This window comes from Neopsephotus bourkii, unplaced genomic scaffold, assembly GCF_033783945.1.
Source record: "Neopsephotus bourkii isolate Nb327-2 ecotype Australia unplaced genomic scaffold, CSIRO-AGI_Nbou_v1 NB_234, whole genome shotgun sequence".
Lineage (NCBI taxonomy): Eukaryota > Metazoa > Chordata > Aves > Psittaciformes > Psittacidae > Neopsephotus > Neopsephotus bourkii.
In genome coordinates, this window is record NW_026900744.1 from 16,518,096 (window position 1) to 16,540,537 (window position 22,442).

Here is a 22,442-nt window from a genome sequence, read left to right on the forward strand (position 1 = left end):
TTCATCTTACGGTTTACTGAAAAACATTTATGAAGAAATGTCTGGTGAAGGCCTACTTCAAAAGGTCACAGTTTAACATAGTTTCTGGATATTCCCTTATCTTTCTTGCCCAATTTTGAGGTTTAAAGAGAGTAAACAGTATTTTTACCTCAAGATACTAGTATCTCAGCCTTGACAAAATTACTTAAAAACCTCCATATTCACCTCTTCATCACCTACCCATCAGCCCTGGACATCAGGCAGTAAGTAGTCTGCAAGGGTAACTGCACTTGCTGTTATGCTAGAGCAATAAACACTAAGTTTTGAAATGTTTCACACTCTAAAGGGCCTCCCTGAACCCATGTCCTTCAAATCCTCATACCATGCAGCTTCATGTAACCCACAATGAGATAATGTTATAAATAACAGCAGCACGTCGCAGTCATTTGCCTCAGTAAATTCCACAGTGCATGAGGCTCAGTGACTCAAGGCTAAACGGCACTTGATTCAATAGTCATGGGAAAATGGTTTAAAACAAGAAGTGAGACATTGCTTTTCCACCCGTACCCAAAAGCTGTGCCCTTCTCATCTGTCCACAAAGGACAGCTGAAGGACAGCAAGAACACTGTGTGCTGCTGCCAGGGCCTTGCTATAGCTAAATCCCTGCTTGTTAGTTTCGTCTGCCTCTCCATCACTCCAGTCTCAAACTCGAGGGCTTCCCTTTTGTACAGTTACATTTTCTTGTTGCTGAATCAAAGTTCTAAAAGCTTCAGGGAAATCATTTCCACAGACATACACAGTCATGATATGCTTCAAGGACATAGCTATTCCTCTCTTACCGCAGGGGGTGGGGGGAAGGAAAAAGTGCTATCTTCCCAATGGATATGTACCCATGACAACTGCAACGATGTGCAAAAGAACCAACAAAGTTTCTACTGGAGCCACAATCCACCTCCACTCCAACAGTTAATGATTACATATTTTCTATTTAAAATCCTCCTGCCTCACTTTTCTTCTAGTATAGTACCAGTTACAGTACCCCTAGATGACAGGAGAAGCACAAACAAGCTAGAACAGTAAGACAGTATTACCACAACACCTCAAATATAAATTTCAGACTACATTATAAACACAAGCATTGTTAACTTGTGATCCATTTCTGTGCTGAATGCTATAATTTACCTTGATTTTGGTTGTGGAGCTAAGCCAGCGAGCCACAACAGCATTACAAAATTACATAACTAGCCAAAGCCAGTAGCAGTAATAGCTGTGTCAAAGTGGAGGGCATGTAAGACAAACAGCCTGCTTGGACGTCTTCATGTTTAGTGGATCATAAGAGGCATGCTTATACCTGCTACACACTTGTGGAACTTGGGAATATTATGCCTCCAGTTACTACATGAAGGAGTAACTCAGGGTAATAGTATTCTGGAGGAGCAGTGCCTACCTAGTCTGCCATGGTAGTACTTCTGAGGATGACCTGGCATGATACAAAACAATGTCAGAACAATGATACATGTGATATTCATTACTGAATCAACTGTGGCATGCTCAAGTATGGCAACAAACTGATTGTAGCTGTGAGTAAAGAAAGCTTAAGAAACTGCAATTAAGACCAATCCCCATCCTTTACAAAGGCTATCAACCTATGTCCACAGCATCTCTACAACATTGCTGACTTGACTGAGCTAAGAATTCTCTAAACAGCTAAAGAAATTCCTATATGATGAACACCAAGGAGTTAAGATACAAAGATAAACACAGAGAAGGTAAACTATGAGAACAGCACTGCTTGGATAAAGTATAGATCTAAGCTCAAAAAGATACTTGTTCATAACTGAATCTCACTAAAAGCTTTCACAGATGCTGTAATCAGTCACATTTGGTGGATGAAAACCATGCTGCACTGCCAGTTCTAAAGGCAACTTCTTGGTTCCCAGTCCCAGCACTAACATGGGCGCAGGCTTCCAAAGACTTCACAGCTGATTTGTGAAGCTGAAGAACATGAAGCTCACTGTGATGAGCTTCATAACATGAAACATGGAGGTATTTTATTTCTGACAAAATTTACTGTAATTAAAGTAAATAGGAGTCAAATATAGAGAACTTATACTCTGTTCTACCAATTAAGTGAAGCAAAATTACTAGGTGGGAGACTTAGGTGGACAAACCGGGCAGTTACAGTTTTGAAGCTGGCACCAGTGACAAGATGACATTACAGGGCCAGGGTTGTTCAGAAGTTAAAGGCCACACCAGAGAAACAACTTTGCAATAAATACACTAGCCTGGAATTTTACCAACTGCTTCTCAGAAATAAGCACACAGATTTTTCTGAAGCAGCTCAGTTCGCATAACATCACTGTAAATTAAAGGAAAATTACTTCTTTTCTACTTCTATTTCACCACTATTTAAGAAAAACCTCTAAAGTAGTATTATGAGGAGAATATCAAGAAGAAATAGTTAAATACTGACCAAGAAGCAGCTCTTGCTTGAAATATTACACTTATTATTATTCATGATAACCCACCCCATAGGGGTTCATAAGAAAAAAGAGCAGTGCATGTATATCTTGACACAAGTATAGAAGGTCACCAAATTTCAAGGGCTAACAATTAAAAAACTCTATATAGAAATTTTTCAGCATCAGTCAGACATCCTCAGGCAGCAGGAATAAAAACTTCACAAAGCCAGGAGAGGCTGCTCCACATCAGCACCGTTCTGACAGTGTCTGGTCTCACAGCTTCAGTTCAGAAATGCTGTGTTCCAGTCTCACAGAAACCTCTGCAAGATTATGGGGGGGGAAATACCAACAAAGCTATAAATTTTCTTAATATGCTGTATTGTCACAGCAGTCATTTTACATTGTGTTTCTGTGCACAGTACAACACAATTTAATAATAATAAAAATAAATCTGAGTTTTCATCACAGATCTGTATCACAGTGAAACTCACTGTTTGTTGTTTTATGTCATGTTGTACTGCCTGGCACATCAAACACAACGTATATGGCCATTACCTCGAATATGTAAGTCTCAGTAAGGGGGAATGTTTCCTCACCACAATCTGAGGCAGATTCACAACCAGCCTCAAACACAGGTCTGTCTTGGGGCGTTACTACACAAAGGAGTTGAGCCAGAATTAACAATCCCTCTAAAGAGGGTAGGAAGTCTACAAAATGTTGAACTAATCTGGTTAAATAAGGCCTCTAGAAGTTTTCTGTTCTTTACTTTTATCCTAAGTGAATTGTTCTTAAATCCTGACTGCTAGAACTCTTTGATGCCTAGATGTGGTGTTTAAAGAAAGACACAACTTCATATCTGAATCTTATTTCATACTCCAAGTTATACAAGTTCCCTGGAGAATGTGCTACTGCTTCAGATGCCTTCGTTTAGTTTTTTTAGAAGCACAAGTGGACAGCATAAGTGAGGTCAAGCTGCAGTGACCCATCAGAAAGTACATGAAAGCAGGAGACAAAGCTGGGTGATGCTCACTCATCTGTGCAAGCTCTTTAAAGAAAGAATTCCCCTTGTAAAACACAGGTACTTTTCATTCTGTGAGAGCATTTGTAAGGTTAGAACATGAAAAAAGTCAAGAACAAGGAAAATCCTGAAGAGGAAATAAATGGGGAAGCTTTAAAACTTCAGATGGCACTAACAGGCCTCCCACAAAATGCTTTTATTCTCTAGTTCAGAGACCTCCTCTTAACTATTACAGGAAAACCAACAGCTCACTTTGCAGGATAGTCCAAACGCCACTTCATCAAATGTGCAATTGTTTAAAATGCTATATGTGTGAGACTTGAAAAAAAAAAAATGCTTGAGAAAATGTTACAGAATCATGTGTTATGTAAAGAAAAAAAATAGGATGTTTCTGGGGGGGAAAAATAGAACCCTAATTGTGCAGATTTTTCCACATAAGTTGTCATTTTGACAAAGCAAATCCTAATTGGGTGATTGTCACTGACACAAAATGCACCTTATATCACTCATGGTATCTCCTTAGAGAAATGTAGGCATCTACAGGTGGTGACATATCAATGCTTAGCCCTTCAGCAAGTCTCAAATTTAACAACCCATTTCCTTGCTAATCAAGCTGCTTCAGCTATCTTTGCTGTTAGAAATCAATCAATGCAGCAATTAGTAAGTTAGGTGTACCATAGCATGCAAGCACACAGATCTGAAGATAAGCTGTTATGGGGACACTGAACAAAGAACTAAGAGTCTAAATGAGATGTGTTTTTTTCCCCAGGAAGCATGATCATTTGAGTCGTTCCCACATTATCTGCCTTCCCATACTTCCTCTCTCACCCCTCATCCCAAAGCCTCTGAACCCATCAGCAGCTTCCCCAAATAAGACAAAACAGTAGGTAGAAGGAAGAGAATGAAACTTGCTGGAAGCCTATTTAGGGCAGTTACTGTCATGAAGGCTTTCTATAAAGTAAAACTTTCAAATTGAGCTGGTACTGATCTCAGAAAGCAAAATCACAACTTGAAAAGCATGGGGGGAATCTCAGCTCCAGAGTTCAGGAAACAGCTTGCTCCTGAAATAGGTTTTTGTTTGTTTGTTTGTTGAGGTTTGGCTGGGGTTTGATGGGGTTTTTTTGGGTTGGGTTTTTCTGTTTCATTTTTGGTAGGTTTTTTTTTAAGACTTGTGTAGTAAGTAGCAACATTAAATGAAATGTTATGAGATTTTAGTATCTTGTGCAATATTCAGTACACACTAAAACCCCATCACTACAAATGTAGTAACAAAGAGCGCATGTTCTAATTATTTCAGCAGCTATCAAGTCTCAAATGATCACAGTGTTTAACTGGAGATCATGTCAGAAGCTTTCTTTAACTGGAAGACAGCTACTGCTGATCATTCGGACATCACCTGAAACAAATTACCAGCTATAAAAAAGGAGTAAGTATTGGTTTAATTTCTTGTATTTTTCAATGAATAACAATCTGTTTTTCTCCTGCTGTTCTAAATTAAGGTTCCTGATGTCTCAAAAAAAACACATCAAATAATACATGTTAAAGTTAGAAAATGCATCCCATTTAATTATGTTGTTGCGGCAGTATGAGTTTCAAAACAGAAAGAGGAGTGACCTTATGAGATGTTCCCCCAAAATAACATGAAAGTTGTCACAAGAATGCATTCCGACTTCCAAAGGCATCTAATTTCTATGTAGGAATCAAGTTTAGATTTAAATTCCCTTGTGTTTGAAGCTACTCTAAATAATCAGTCCCAGACTCTGAGGCTACAAACAACTTGTGGATCTGCCTGCACTAGACCTATGACCAGGTATTTCTCTTTGATTGTGCAGCTGGCAATTCTGAGCAGCCCAAATATCTCAAATAAATTCCTTCTCTGACTATAAAGCATTTCACAAAGATAATTGATCTCCAGCAGGATTAGCTTGCTGATGCTCAGAAAGTTTACTGGATATGTGAATAACCACCAAAAAATTCACAAAGGAACTGGAATCAGAACACACTTTACTCCCAGATTTATGCAATTATTCAGTAGTAAATAAGCTGTTACATAGACAGGAAAAAAAAGTAATAATAGAAGCAGGTTCCTGATGGATATCTATTACATCCTTCCAGCACCACAATGCAATAAGCCAAACTCATCTTGCAGAACTACTACAGGTTACTTCTGCTTTCTCATGCAGGCCCAGCTATCAGCAATGAAGAAACCAATCCCAGTCTCTCAACAGCCTCTTTCTGCAAAAAAGATGCAGGAACTAGATAATACTAAGGCCTTCCATCCTTCTATTGAAACCAGATCATATGCTCAAAAACTGAGGAAGAGAGTTCAATCATGAACCTCATGCTGCCAAGAAAGCATGAAATAAACGCTCACACAAAGCAGTGCTGTATTTCATTCGAAGGTAATCAGCTTCGCATTCATTTTGTACACAGTAGCACATGTGGTCCACATGTAAAAAGAAACTGAGTTCTTACTATACCCCAATTATTTAGTTTAAATGCTGGAATTAAGATACCAAAAAAGTGTGTAGAGTGCTTTTGAATTAATTTTTTATTTCTTTTCCCCCTTAACCTTTAAAAAAAACAAACAAAACAACAACAACAAAAAAAAACACACAACCAACAAAAAAAAAAATCCAAAACACAACAGCTTAGCAATAAGAGTATGTTACTAAAATTTCAGGTGACCCACTGGAAGTGTTGTTTATTGCAGTTTTGGGGGTTTCAGTGAAAGATGGTCCGATTGCTACTGAAGAATTATCAGTTTTACTGTTTTATCACAGAAAATTCTCACATGATCCAAACTTTCAGAAAGTTACAGAGTTACAGAGATTCCTATGCTCTGTTGCTAATACAAGCCATGGTTTCAAATACAAAGTCCCTTCAGTTGTAATTGTGCAGAGCAGAGAAAAATCCCATGTTTTCCTAGACTGGGAAGGAGTCTACACATTCTTCAAATAACACTTTTACAGAAGCCAAATAATTTTTTTAACTTCACACAAAACCTTTCAGGCTGCTATCTACTCCACTCTTCCTCTCAAGTTACAAGACAAGTAAGCAATTCAAGTTGTTTGCAAACATACAACAGAAGTTTAGCACCACCCAAGTACTTCAGAGAGCTTTTGCCAAAACCTGCCCACAATACTAATAGAAACCTCACTTGTTTCATCTGAAATATGAAAATGCCATAAGTTAAAAGACCCAACATCCTCTTCTCAGTGGTAACATTTCTTATTAGTTTCAAATAACTCAGCTGGGCTGCAAGTGCAGTCATTAAGACAAAAAGCTCCTTATTGTTTGCTGGCACACGCCCACCAGTATTGAGCAGGTACAACACTGGAAAGATCAGCCTGTTCTCCACCAGACTCAATTTTTAATCAGTAATAACTGTGATTATTAAATAAGCCTAGTCACACTTGCAGAGATCCAAAGAACAGAACCATTAGACCTGCATAAGCCTACATCACCATCACAAGTACTGGCTCTTCCAACCAGATTCAATTGGTATAAGAATGCCCATCATTCGTGATAGCACAGAAATCAATATAGTTTTAAACAGTTTTATAGTATAAATTAAGATTAATGAAAGAAATGCAAAAGTAACCAATAAATAAGATAAAATTACTTTCACCCCCCAGCCTCTCCCTTCCAAATCTCCAAATACTAGGTCTGCAAGTGAATCCTCAAGCCTGGATTGCATAGATAAGAAAGTTGGGCAGGTGGATGAACACCACAAAATTACCTTGTTTGAAGATGGCAAAGCAAAAAACTGCAGCACTGAGGGAAGCATTTTTTTTCCTTTGAATGCTACAAACTGAAGTCTGCCAAAACAGATAACAGATGGCTTGCATTGGACAAATAATATTCAATATCCACTGAAGTCAGAGCTGTCTGAAGAAGTTTCAAAAAAGTTTCCTGAAAGTTAACAACCAAAAGCATCCAAAGCAACATTAGAGATTCAAACAGAGTATTGTATCACAACATCAGGCTTCCTGCCATGGCAAGAGCAGATCTCTGTCTTCATGGATGTCCAGCAACATCACCCAAATACAGCATCATAGAAATGCATTCTAAATGAAGCTGCGTGGATTTTATCCATCACTCCGGAGATGAGCATTGCCTCCCATCAATGTTTTAGTCACTGTAGTCATCTTAATCTTCTATCTTATTCTTCCTGAAGTTCACGTACTGAACTTTTCAGACATATCATATTTTTACTTCAAGCAGGTATTCACATTACTACTATAAAACAGTAAAAAAGAGGTTCTGTAAAATGTATTTGTATAAAGTTCTTACTAGGCTTTTAGCCAGATTTTGAAAGACTGCCTTCAGTTAGCGAGTCTAGTTGAGCACTTACTGCCATTGTACTGGAGTAACTCAAATCACAGTCACGTGAAACACATGGTTTATCTGAAAACTTGAATGTGCTCATTTTAGCCTCATCTTCATTTACCAAAGTCAGAGAACTGTATGCCAAATAGTTTAAGTAAGTTTTAAATGAGTTCTCTTATGGATCAGCCCGACACAGGCCCAACGTTCTACATGATGATGATGCACTGATTTCCTCCCTTTCTGTATCATGTCTTCCTCGCTCCTATTTAATAACTTTTAATACCATTAATGACATACTCAAGTAAATCAACAACTGAAGAGTGAGAGCTAGCATTATTATCTGTTTTTATCAAATTATATCTTCTCATTTGCGAGGGAGTCATTCTTACTACAATAACCTATGTGCACCTACCTCAGTTCCAAGCTGTTCAAAGAGCAGAGTTTAACAATTAGCACAGGGTCATGGCATGTTAATGGATTTTACTGCATGCTACATACATTGGTGTTCAGAAAGACTAATGGCAGAAAACTGCATTACTTAATCATCTTAATGAGCCTGATTGTTTCTCTGAAAGAAATGCAAGAAAAACAGATCTTGCTTACAACTGAAAAATGTGAGCTCTTTTCTACATACCTCTCTGTATTGTTCAAGTATCCTGTGGTTATTAAACTGCAACAACACATGGCTCACTCCAGAATCCTACAACCTCTAAAAGGAGCATTTTTCTTAAGTGCACTCTGTGTTTTGAGAAATATCACCAGGAACTTCTCTATTCCAGGGCGGCAAAAGGGAAAAAAAGGAACAAAAAAAATAACCCACTAGCATGGGGGGAGCGGTGGTGGTGCAGCATTTAGTCCTTAGATCTTACTTGCATTGCAAAGCTCTAATTTCATACTAGTTCCACAATGGGACCAGTTCCATTACTCCCTGTAGGCACCATTCAAGACTCCAAAAGATCACTGCCAGACAGAGTAACAGAAAGTTACTTTTAGGTTCAATTTTAGGTTTATTTTCAGTTTACAGATGTATCAATAACTTCTACCACTCACTCAGGCTTGAAAAGGAAACCTTTCAAAAGCATTTTCAAAAGACCTGCCTGATCCCAGAACAAATTAATAATGTGCACTGAACTTCCATTTTAGCAAATCCAAACAAATTCTAAAGTGCCAGCATACAAAGCACAGTTGAAAGCCACTTACCACCTGAGCCTAACAGAAGGTTACTCCACTGCTGTTTAGAAATAGCAATGAGCTGCCTACCGATTACCATCAAGACAAGCCATCAGACATAACTTCTCCCACAAAGCTAGTTTCTTGGGCTCCTGACATTATGGCTTTCATGAGATTAAGAACTTCTCTTCTACTGTAAGGAAATTACAGTTCTGTCATTCTTGGTTTCAGCTAATGACATTTTCCTATCCTGTACAGAAACTAAAGATAAAATGGAAAGACTCAGCTCTACTGCTCTTAAAAATACACTTCTACAAATAACCACTCATTTTATCATTGCTTGAACTTACTTTCATTAATAAAATTAATGCATCTTAGCTCAGCCTTCTGACATTAAATGTTGCAAGAGGCCTATGCAACAGCCTTATCTGCAAGTCCATCTCAGAGAAGCTACCTGCAATACAGATGTCAGAAGCTGCCTGCAGTTTGGATTTCAAAAACTGCCCATATCAGCCTACATCAATCACACAAAAATATAGATTTGTTTGCTTCACAGAGAAATATTTTGGCCTTTGAAGCTGTAAATAAAAAAGTTTATTAAACTGTCTCTATTGCTGTCAATAAGAGAAAGGAGCACTCAGAGCATCAACAAACCAATTCTTGGGAGAAAGCTCTGTGGCAAGCTTTTCAGACCTTCAAATAAGTAGCTGTCAAATAAAAACACCCATATATAGTGGCTGTGTATCATCACCTGACCAATCATTATATTTTGTGCCTTTTGTTTTTTCTTTTTGATAAAATTTTTAAGTCACACCAGCTGCCCAGGTGCATTTAAAGAGAAGCCTTCATTTAGGCCAGGTATTATGTATCTGTTATTATACCTATTTGCCCTGAAGCACTCAGGCATGCCCTAGAAGTCACATAATTAGAATAGTTAATGACTCATTTTAACATTGCAGGTCCTTAAAGGGTCTTGGAACCTCTACCAGATTTCATGAACTTCCAACTAGGTATGAGGAAGAAATGAAGAAAAAAGCCATAATAAATCTATATTATTAAAATTTCTTCCACAGGATAAATTCACTTATAATAAGAAATCACTTCCAAGATATTCAAATGAAGTATCAGCATCATCAGAGAAAGCTCCAACAGACTTTCATACACAAATGACAAGAACAGAGAGAAGGCAGAAAGATATTTTTTTTTAATCCTCAAGCTTGTACTCAGATAAAGTTCTTAATGCCACACTGCTGATTAAAGCTAACTATGGAGTCCAAATCAAACACCACCTCTCCCCCAAAAGGAAGTGCTTTAAATGAGTAAAGTCAAACCTTAAACAGGTTAAATACAAAAAAATTAAATCCAAATACACAATGAAATAGCTAAAATTCTATTGGACCCATGGCAGAGTGGGAGATGTAAAACCTAAAGGCCTCACACCACAGGCAACCTGTGATGCATAGCACAAAGCAGCAGGAGGACAAAACGCCCTCTTGCTATCTCTAATAAGCAGACTATCATGTCCTTGCTCTCTGCCAGCACCAACTGCTAGGGAAGCTTAAAATTAAGTTCATTATAAGCAAACTTTGACACCAGAAAAAGCTACAGCAATGGATCATGGAATGAGGTGCAATCTGGCTGTTATTTAAGAGGCAGACCTATTTTAACAGTTCTTAGGAAAACAATGTCATATATACTGGAGAACAGTAAAGGCTCTGAATTTACTCACATTGTCTTATTTTTCTCTGTAAGAGAGTCATGGTTCCAACAGTTTTACAAGATTTAATGAACACGAGTGAAATGGCTCAACACCATTAGTCTTGTTTTTTTTCCCTTTGCCAAGCACCATGCCTTCTGCAGACACTCACTCCTTGTCCAGAAACAAAGCCACATTTTTTTGTTCTTCCTCCTCTACTCCCCAGCAGTTGCAGATAATCCAAGTTCAAACACTTGCACTAAAGTTCTATGGAATATACACGCATCTTTGTCTACCAGACACTAAACTAGCTACCCAAAAAATACAAAAGAAATATTGTGGTCTATAAAAGCAAGATAGAGACTCAAAACCAGTTTGTCAAAAGAATGAGACACCAACTCCTATTTCAGTCATAAAATCCTTCACTATGCAGTAAAGAGAAAGCTATAATAAAAATACAATTACAAGAGAAAGATATTAAACAGAATCTGCCATTAAAAAAGATCTGATATTACAAACACTACTTGTACTTTGTATTTTGCAAATAATTTTAAATTTACATCCATAGTTTAACTGTAAAACAAACACACTAGAAATTACAATGCTTAAATGCAAAACATGTGAAAAGTTCTATGCTCTAGTTCATGCTCTATAAGTTATTTCTTTTTATATTAAGAAGATTATATTGGCTGATAACAAATTCTTACCACACATCCAGGTGCACTTTGGGTGAATAAAAGCATTACTAAAGAGGAAGCAAAAGGCTGTCTTTGAATACAGTTACCTAAATACACACCATTTAGGTAAGGATATCTGATAAATTATAAAACCAGAAACATATGGGAAGAAAAGACAGAACCCAACTGCCTACCTGTAGCACACAAGGCAACTGTAATACGTACATGTAATCCATAACGTTGCTAATTTCATATACTTCTCCATTTCTGGGATAAATACACTGTTTAATACAACACACATAACTCTCCAGGTTTTACATTCAGAGTATGAATACATGTGTACAAAACAAAATCCCTATTTTCTATATAAGAATAGTATTTGAAAAGCCACATCTACAGAGGATGCCCTATATTGCTTACAGGGAGGTAAAGACAAACTTTACACTGCATATAGAACTATATGCAACACAGATTTCTGTTAAAAGTAACCCAGTTGCTTAGACTTTGAAATGTAAGAATAAATATTCCAACAGAATGATCAACATCTCAAAAAATACTAAACCTAAGCCAAAAAACAAACAGCAAATTATCCAAGTTATCCTTCTGACACTAAAGAGCCCGTCAGTTCAGGCAGGCCTGCTTCAGAACTGCCATTTCTCCCACCTCGCCAGTTTAGTTCCACAGCAGCAGCATAATCCTCCTGCTTTGATCAGCTACAAAACTGCTTGTTTTAAACAGACAGATGCACAGGGCCGTCAAATTCTGCAGTCAGTCATCTTGCAGCCTGGAAGTGAGCAACAAGCAGCAAGTAACAGAACTGGATTCCTTAAAGCTCAAGAATATTTGTAAATAAATGTATGTACAGAACGCTTATTAAATTGGATACTTTTTATTAGGATCTGACCACACACTGAAGGAAAGCACAGAAGATTAACTGAAGGTTGGTGGAAAAACATGGTGCATCACAGATATAAAACCACAGAGCGAACACTGCTTCCACTTCTCCGCCTGTTCTCAGAAGCAGCCACAGTCTTTGCAACTGAACTGTGAACCTTCCATCAACAAATAATTCCACCAAGGATGGTGTACAAGAGAAGCACCGGATAAAAACCAGCAAATGCACTCTTGGATGGCATGCTCTCTGCTTTATGTTTCAAATAGCCATTTCAGCCTTTGTTTTCCATTCAAATAATCTTCTCACCCTCTAACATGGAAAACTGAGGAACTAGATAAATTAAATCCAACAAGATCAGCACAATGTTACACAAAACCCAAAGTGCTGCATAATCCAGAAGCTGCAAGTGAAAAGCAGCTGCACTCACTTCCAACACAGCAGAGCAGAATTCTAACTTAACAGATCAGAAGCAGGACTCAGTATTAAGACAAACTCATCAATGCAGGTCTTGAAAGATTAAAAACAGAATAGTGTGACCAAATGAAAACAAAAAGCAAATCTGAATCCACAAATAAGACTCAAACATTTTAAACAGAGAAGTTGACAACTTTGACCACAGACAACACAGTACAAGCAAATTAGCATAGCACTTCAAGTACTTCCTCATTTTTGCCAATTTCTGTAAATAAGCTTAAAATTGAAGAGCAGAGAGTGACAAAACACCAGTTCTTAAGCAGTCCAGGGCATATCAGCTTAGCCTAGCCAAAGGGCTGGAAAAAGAGTAAATATAACAATGGGAAGAGAACTCATAGTGGCGGTTTTCTCATTCCACTACAGCCAAAAGTTGTCATCTGCAAAAAAAATCAACTGAAATAATACCACCTCTTTGGGTTACAGTGACAAGTTACTCCCAAAAGATGAAAACCTGTACTGACATCAGTTAAAACTCTGAGAAGTTTAAACTCTGTTTAAAATAATCTCACAATAGTAGAACCACATGAAGACTAAGATCTGGTGGGTATTTATTTACAAGAGAACTCAATGAAGTTGTGATATTTAACACTAAGTTATTTTTATTTCAATATAGAATATTTCAAGTGGTATCTCCTGTAATTGGTATAGAGTTTATACAACATTAGAACACTGGAAACTGAACACTTCCATTCTTCAGCCTACACTTTGACAAAAAGACTGTTTTCAAACTGCAACATAATCACTAACTGCAAAATATTCAAAGAAAAGAGTGCAAGTATAAAGTGCAGTTTCATATTAATGCCACTTATTGCAATATTCATAATATATCCCCCTGCAATATTTTAATTTTTGTGCTTCCGGAACAATTCAGTATAGCAGTTGATGAAAATCAAGCCCTTCTAATACCAGAAAGTTCAGGCAAACTAGAACTAATATTTGGAAAGCTTTAGCATTGTTATTCAGTATTTTTTAAATAAGTCAGTCAGTCAAAAGCTCTCAGCATTAACCATAATCTTGAGGTTCTTACATCACTTCCCCTCACTACAGCAGAGAATCACTCATTTATCTGCTACTGCACATGGTGTTTGTCCAGCAAAGGTAACAGAAAAAACTGACAGGCTGGCTAGAAGCCGTAACAGCAACTCTCCAAGGGATCAGCATACGTAGAAGTTGTAATAGGGAAATTCATAAGGCAGGAAAAGGATGCTTACACCAGCCTTTTCTACTTACTCTAAACAGTAAAACACTGCATGAGTGAAAATCTCAAAGATGTTGAGCTAGTCATGTACAAAACAGCACACAATGCCATAATTCATCCTCATTATTTGATAGGTAAAGCTTCAAAATATCTCAGAAAATTAACATACATGAGACCAGCCACCTTGCGCTATGTGCTACAGCTGAACACTAACAAGAGAGGAAAAAAAACAAACTGAGAATGGTAGCCAAGGTCATAAGGTGGTAGTGGAGCAGAAAAATCCCAAACTCATGCCATTATCACCTGTATACCTCAGTAACCATGAAATCACTCCTGAAACGGATGGAAGAGAGCAAACCCCTCAGGCAAACCCTGCTTAACACATAAATAGGATTCAGTAAAATTGCCTCACATGTAGGACTGCAGAGGTGCTACAATTAAGGTCTGCTGCCTCTGGTTTCAAAACAGTCAGTTAACATTTTTGTTTAAGTCAGGTAAAGAGACCAAAGACTTTAAGCACACGGTGCAAAGCACTTGTGTTGCTTCTGAAATACCAAACTAAAGGATTTGGCAACCTAGCCTTACTATATTATCAGGGGTGGGGAGAACCTTCTCAGCTGGTGAGAGTTCCTGCATCAGCAATTCCTGACTGACAGCTGGGCTTACCAGCCTCCTTCTTCATGACCCCGGGGAAATGAATTCCATGCCTGATGACTAATTCATTACTTGGATTTGTGCTTAGGCAAGTCCAAAACCAGATCGTGCACCTTCCAACACTGAATTTCTCCTCAGCCAGAAAGCGAGTGGGTGCACATCTGCTCCATCTAGAACACTGCATTAGCATACAGCCACATCAACGCAGTTCAATCAGCTGAGAACAAAAGCTGGAATTGAATCTATAGGAGCTGGCTGAAAGCAGAAGAACCTGAATGGGAAACTGGTACAGACCAATTCCAGCTGAGCTGCAGTTTGATTTTTAAAACTGAAGGGGCAGATTTGAAAGGTTTTCTGTCAGTACCTTTAGAGCCTCAGAGACTAGAGCAGTAGCAAAATAATCTTCCCCTGTAAGAAGACATGGGTGCAGCTAACACCAGAGCCAAAGACACCAGCTGGGGAAGGATACTGTCCACATGTACACAGAAACATAAGCCAGGAACCAAAAGCAGCTTGGCAAGCTCCACTGCACACTGCAGCCCCTTCAAGAGCTTGGGGCCACGCCCTGACCCACTCCTGGCAGATTGGTTGCACACAGATGCATCTCTTCAGCACTTCATTGTCCCCCCGTCTGTCACTTTCTGAGGCTTCACCGTGAAGATGATATCTGCTGAAGAGAACAGTATCAAAGCTGTGGCAGGACCCCCACTGCTGATGATGCTAAAACTCACACCTAATATGGGGTATTTTTGCAAAATCTGAAGTGTGCACCAAAACCAGCAGTTACCTTACAGGCAGTATCATTACAGCAGATGGGCCTCGAAGTGTGGCAAACCCTACAAGCTTGACATCCTGTCTCTAACCTTTCTGCCTCCAGCTGCTCAAAATTTCATTCACAATCCATATTTTACTGACTCATCCAGTGAAACATGACGCTTTCATAAACAAGTCTTATTGGCTTGACTTGAGCAGAGTTCAAGGACCATTTGGCATATACAAAGGGCTATGAAGTAACACAGAATGCCTAATCAGGCTTTCAGATTGTTTATTTCCTTGCTTTCTAATTGCTACCTCTGATTATAGAAGACAATGTCATACCAAAACACTGAAGTACAAGCCAAATTCCATCAATCTATTTACAGAAGCTATCTTGTAAGTACATTAGCCAATCCTGCTCATTATTACCCCATTTTACTGCATTGTCTGTGACTAACTCCTACAGCTATGCTCTTAAGGGAGCTGCCTTTAAAAAGCATACCTGGGTTCAGATTAACAACCACACTGTAAATGCTGCTGATAACCTAACACACAGGATTAAAAATACAAAGTTATTCACACTGAACTCCTATAAGTGATCAATTAGCTAGAACAGGAAAGAAGGACAACAAAGAATAGTGGTTTAGACCAATGATGCTCATTTTTCCACATAGCTGACACAGTATAGGACTGACCACTAGGCAGGCCCAATGATACTGAACTGCTCCATCTCAGAAGCGAGGAGTTCCGCAGAGCTGTTCTGGAGAGCTGTGAGGGACAGGACACCACCAAAGGCACTACCACATCAACAGCCTTGGCCAAATGTCAGAACAAGTCTGCAACCATGGGACAAGACAGATCCTGAATTAACAGCTCACTCACACTGATCTTTTCAGCTTCTCTGCACTTCGCCCCACAAATACATTAGGAACATTTATAAAAGCATGCTAAGCGATTACAGTAAAAATAAAACCAAGACTATAAACAGTCTGGACGCTAAATTTGCTTCTTTTTGCTATTTAGAGCTCATATTTCAGCATGCAAAGAATTCTCACACACTCTAAATGTGTGCTTGGAGCTATATAGCACATGCAAAATAAATTGCATTTATATTGGTGTGTTATGGCATGCAATTCCCCTCTTACCAATCACATTGCCTGACTCTCTTCTTAAGTCAAATAGCTTGTCAGCTCCTCATCAGGAAGTAGAAATTGGTTTTCCATTCCTAGGAGATAACCAAGGCTTCCCCCTCTGCAGAAGGGAAGTTGAGCTGCTGAGTGCACAAGGGCCAGTGCCCACGAGCAGACAGAATGGGGTGTGCTGGCCTGCAGGCTTTGCACCATTCCAGTGGTACGCTGTGCTTGCTGCAGTAACCAGTCACCTTCCTTGACAGAGCAGTAATTATTTTTAAAATTAGATTTATGTACTTTCTTGCATTTTTCTTTGTGATTTTTAGCTGAATACACACAACTCTCAAAGTGCTCCTGCCTTACAAATAAAGAGCTATAGGTACTCTTGTCATATGACATGTTAGTAAAATATCCTTTATATATACACCTTTCTGCAATTTTCTTGAAGCTGCTCAGAGAAACAGAACCGTAGGATTGGACTTTTACATTTAGGCTGTACTAATTCAGGGGAAAAAGTTTACCAAACTCAATAAAAGTAGCATAAAACAAACTAGAATATATTAACTAAATGGCCATATAATAAATGGAATAGAAAATATATACATATTAACCTCCTTTTTTGACTGTGGAGTTGTAAAACTAAGATGCTTATTCTGCAGTTTTACACTGTAACTAAAGTTAAAGATTATGTATTTACAAAAAGCACAATTACATTTTAAGACTAATTCATTATCTACTTTTACTAGAAAGGGGTCAAGCTGCAAGATACACTGTATAAAAAAACCAAACCAACAGGTGAACACAAAACTAGCCTTCATTTTTACTTCAGGAATCAGGAAAAGGAAACACATTCAAAAGTGGGTTGCCTTCTTACCACATCCTTGCTAATTTTAAAATTACTTAATGAAAGAGACAGACTTTCTCATGTTCAGAGACCATTATTGTGGTAACCACAGCATGGTGTGGCCTTACAGCAGATTAAGGTAGCACAACTGAAAGGACTACTCTAGGGTTCCCAGGGACAGCCTTTGCTCCTCCAATGCATCAAACAGAGATGTCAGGATGAGGTACTGGCAGGTTGGCCATTTTTCCAAGGCATCTTACAAGGCAGCTGTGATGTAGAAGAATCAAATTTCTTTCCAGGGATATTCTGCTCATTCCCTTGCCCACAGCATGCATTTTTAAAGAGAGAAGAGAAACCAATCAAATTTAATTCATATTGCATTATTCACCAAGTAGCTATAGTCTCATCCAAAATCTTAATTGTCTAATAATTCAAATCACCTATTTCAAGCACAGCTCCAAAGGATAACTAGAAATACAGAGGCTGCTCCTACATGCACACTAAATCTTGCTGTTAAGATGTCTAGTGCAGTCTTTTTTTGAAACAAAGCAATAAATACTGGCCTTTTGTATATACATGTGCACTGCTTCTTCATCTCTACAGCCAAAATGCTGTTTGATGTTTCACTGTTGTCTCAGGAGTGCTTCATTGAAAGCACAGCTGTCTGTCAATCTTCCAAGCTTTATGAATCTCCATTTTCCAGTCCTCAGGTTTTGACCATTAACATGAAGCCTTGCACACACCAGTTAAATTACAAGCACTGTTAATTCCTCTAACCACTAAAAAGGTAGCAGACTGCCATTTTTAAATTACTGGAAAGCAAATGCAGGAAGGAAAAAGAAAAAAAAGGCACAGTTGAGCATTTCTGATGTTGCTGTTACCCTACATAAATCATTAAGGAATCATCTACAGCCCTTCTGCAGGTGAACCAATATGGAGCTTGCAGACTTGCAAACAAAAACTGCCTTCAGGTGCAGCCCTTTCATATGGGGCAGCCTTGGCTACCATGCCCAGCTTTCCCTATTACCTCCTGAGCTACAGACAGCTCTTTGATTATCCTGGGTTTAACACCTCTTAGTACATAATATCAAAGGATGCTTAAGAAAAAAAAAAAAAGGATACAGAACAAAACTGCAAAACAATTAACTGCCTGTCCCTAAGCCTTGAAGCTGTACTCTATGGTACACTTAGGACTCAAGTTCTTCACCCAATGTGAATGCTTGAAAGCTTTTTGAGCTGCTGAGGAAGTCACCCAGAACGCTTCAGAAGACAGAGGAAAAGGTAAAAAGGCTTGCTCAGTAACAACACGAGCTTTCTGGCTTGTGCACATGGATGAAGTGATACATCAGTCCAGGATCTGCTCATGGAGTAAATGGAAAATGTGAGGAAGCCCAGTGTTTCACTCAACCGCAATCACAGGCTTCCTTCAGAAAGAAACAGTAATCTACATGATCAACCTGCTAAACTCCTTCCCATCAAAACCTTCTTTGTTACCCTGCAGGGTCCCACACCAGCCCAGAGAGCCCCAGGGAAGCTCCCATCTGCACCAGGAGTACTCTCCCGTAGACTTCCTAGAGCAAGTGGTTCCTAAGAACTGAAAGGGTTCACAGCCAGGTACAAAAATACAAACTTGCAGCCCACAGGAACCAGCACCTGCGCATGGGCCAGGGCCCTGAGCACACTAGTCCCTAGTAACAGCAGCAAGGGATGCTCCCTGCTGCCAAGACAGCTCTGAATGTACTCTTATGGCACAACTTAAGAACTTACCGTCTATGCCACAGGGATAAAAATCAAAACTTGTATTGACCAGTTGTCTGCACTATGAGCAGGTTACTCTCAATCACTCTAGCTCTGTACCTAACCTGACCTTTATTCCTGGCATCAGGTCTCCAACTGAGGACTGTCATGGGATTTTTACTCTTTTTTTTTTTCTTTTTTTTTCCAAGTTTACAGATTAGCTGTAGATACTGAGGCCTCCAGGCTGAACTACAAACTGTTCAGCGTCAAGGACCAGCATCTACAGTGCAGGACACCAGCCTTCAGTCACATGCATGCTTCAGAATGACACTGATGATCCCCCTGTCTTTTATGGGTGTGCAACAACATAATGAAATAAAGACAACGCATTAATCAACAGTAGTTGATGTGAAGCAGTTCTCTTGAAGACTCCCTTAAGCCTTATACATTCCCATATAAACAAAACCTCAACCCACTAGAAAGTAAGCTTCTACAGTTGGAAATAAATGTTTATTTTGAAATAAAAGAGGACATCTGTACATATACAGACAAGCCATAAGCCTTTGATCAATGCTATAAAGCATGTCTGCATATAACAAACAAAAATTGTCAGCCTCGTAATTTCCTTTGGAAAAAAAAGAATGATTTCCCACACTGCTTACTCACCAAGATTACTTATCACCCTAAATAATACTATTTTATTTGTTTAGAAACAGAAATAAATCCAAACTAAAGATTTGTAGCTGTCAGTTAACATGGTAAGTGCATTGCAAGTGAAAGCAGAAACAAGGGTGTAACCACACAATAACAGTGCTGGCATTCTCACTATGTCCCAAACTGCACCTCTTGCTTTTCTAAGTTAGTGCCATTAATCCATATGGTCCTCTGTTCACAAGTACCAGCAGCAGATCTCCATTACCACTAAAGCTTGCCCCCTACCAATCAAATGTTATTTAAACATCACCTATTAATTTGGGGTTTGAGTTCTACCTTAAAGCACCAGTACTCTCCACTCATACACTGTCACACCATTCCAGCCTCACACAGCTCTTCAACCGGCAGTGATCTTCATTCAAAAGATGCCACTGGAATTCAGGATTGGGGTTAAGCGGAATAGGTAATCTCCATCATAAGAGGATACAACAGAATACTCCTGTACCATCTGATATTGAAACAACATTTGTTTACCTAAGTATTAAAGGGAGGTTACATTTCAGTATATGAAAGACAAATAATTCTAGGAAATAATATTTAGAGTGGACCCTGCCCATTCAAGCAGATAATCAGAATGAATAATTTACAGCCACACTTTCATCTCCATTACAGCTGAGAAGAGCTGCATCGTAAGGAGCTTGGGGAGATACCGACACATCTGCTCACCAAGTGGAATAATCGGGAGGACTCCAAGCAACAGTGGTCCAGTAACCTGTTTTACTTAGGTGACAAATGGGACAGGAAGCAGAGGAAGCAATAATGAATGAAAAAAGAAAAATCTACATGCTTACGATGAGGTCAGTATTTTATGCTTTTGCAATACTGCACATTCTACCTTGGAGAAAACAAGCACTTGCTGGGTTTAAATTGTCATAAATTCTTTCTAAAGGTAGTTCAGAGTCAAGGAACGGTGCCTGCCCACACTGACCTGACATGCTTGCGTGCAGGCCTTTCTGCCGTGCCATGAAGACTCAGAAGCTGAGAATAACATCATGGCAGCATCAGCTCATCCAGATTGCTCTAGTTACACAAAGCAGCATGTAACAAACAGCTAACAAAGCAAACACACATCAAAGAATTCTTCAGAAATTCAAGTCCCATCATACTTCTAGGAATCAAGTATTATTTGACACTTTTTTCACTGATGTGTATGAGACCGAATTAACAAACTAAATACTAATTTGGTACAGATGTTACTCAGGTGGAAAGATGGTGCAAGTTTCACCAGGGGAAAGCCTTGTAAAAAGATTACGAGCATCTGGAGGAATAACAGTGGCATACAGAAAACTGTCATTACATTTCTCTCTCCCTTACCCCCTGGCTGTCTACTTTGTATCTTTGAACAGATTAAAGAAATCTATGTGTACAGCTAGCAACTGCCAAGACAGACATGCATACTGTCTGGTGTAATTCTCATGAAACACAGGGAGTCACAGCACCTTGCAGTAGTGTCAGGGGACAGCTATAAACAATCTCCTCCTGTCACACAGCCTTGACAAGTTTTGTTTACTGATCTCTACCGGCTTTCTGGTTAACATTGCAGTCTATGTTTATTACCTGAAAATAGGAAAAAATCAGATAGGCATGGGTATAATTCAATGCAGCACAAAGAGAAGAGTCACCATATAACTAGACAATGAGCAGAGTAAAAACTGCACAATTTAGAGCCAAAATCCTCTTCCCAGCAACACTTTATCCACTAAAGTAGCACTAGCACCATCAGTTGCAGAGTTTAACAGTCATTCTGAAGTTAACTTTGGTTATCCACATCCCAACCATAAACAGGAGATTCCTAACTACAAACCCAGCGAAAGCTATTAATGACGGATGGTTTGCCTATTACCTGCCTTGCCTACTACATAGAGCATGCCTTGGTGGGGTAGCATTTTTTATTTTAAAGACTTTCCAAAATGCTCCCAGCATACTACTAAGCAATACGAAGCACTTCTGTATGCATACAATTTTTACCAACTGCCATAATAAGCATCCTGCAACAGAAATCTGAGAAACTCATTCACAAGTCCTGAATTGAACATCCAGCCAAGCAGAGTAAGAACTAGACTCTGGTTTACAAAGCTCCCTTTTCTTCACAGTCCAATATAACTGCTTTATAATACATGTAAGGTAAATCAAAATTAACTGTGCATGTTTACAGCATGTCTGTGATCAACTAGAAAGCAGGGTTAGTTAGACCAATCTAAAGTGAGATTACATTAGGCTCATAAACTGGTTTTCAGTAGCACACTACTGTAGTTTCTGTGCTACGCTTAAATTGACACAGAAGTATCCATTGCAAAATCCATATTAAAATGAAAACATGCAGGCCAACAGCCAATCCCCAACAATAGCTGATGCATCCCCCACGAAGTACAAGGAACTTGCTCCATCTCCTCTGATAGGGACTAGAGCTATGTTTTGGGCACAGTTTATATGCCGTCGTACGCTAACTCTGGCTTAAGGCTTCTACAAACAAGGACAGAAGGACTTAAAGAAGGAAGTAAGCAACAAGCATGGAGAAATGCCTGATCTTGATCCATTTCCAGCACAAGCCTTCCTTAAAGCTACAGCTCATGGAAAGCCATCCATTCTCCCTCTCACGTCTGCACTCCGATAGGCAACAGCAGCAGAAGCCACTGGCTCAGAGCTGCCCATACGGACAGCTCTGCCACTCCAGCACAAATAGCCTGCCCCATCCTAAGCAACACA

The 22,442-nt window shown here is 39.0% G+C and overlaps 1 protein-coding gene across 2 annotated transcripts in view; it reads right to left on the bottom strand.

The window, feature by feature from the left end:
- XPR1 (xenotropic and polytropic retrovirus receptor 1) overlaps nt 1-22,442 on the bottom strand; it is a 109,319-nt gene that overhangs the window by 77,268 nt on the left and 9,609 nt on the right. The window lies entirely within an intron of this gene.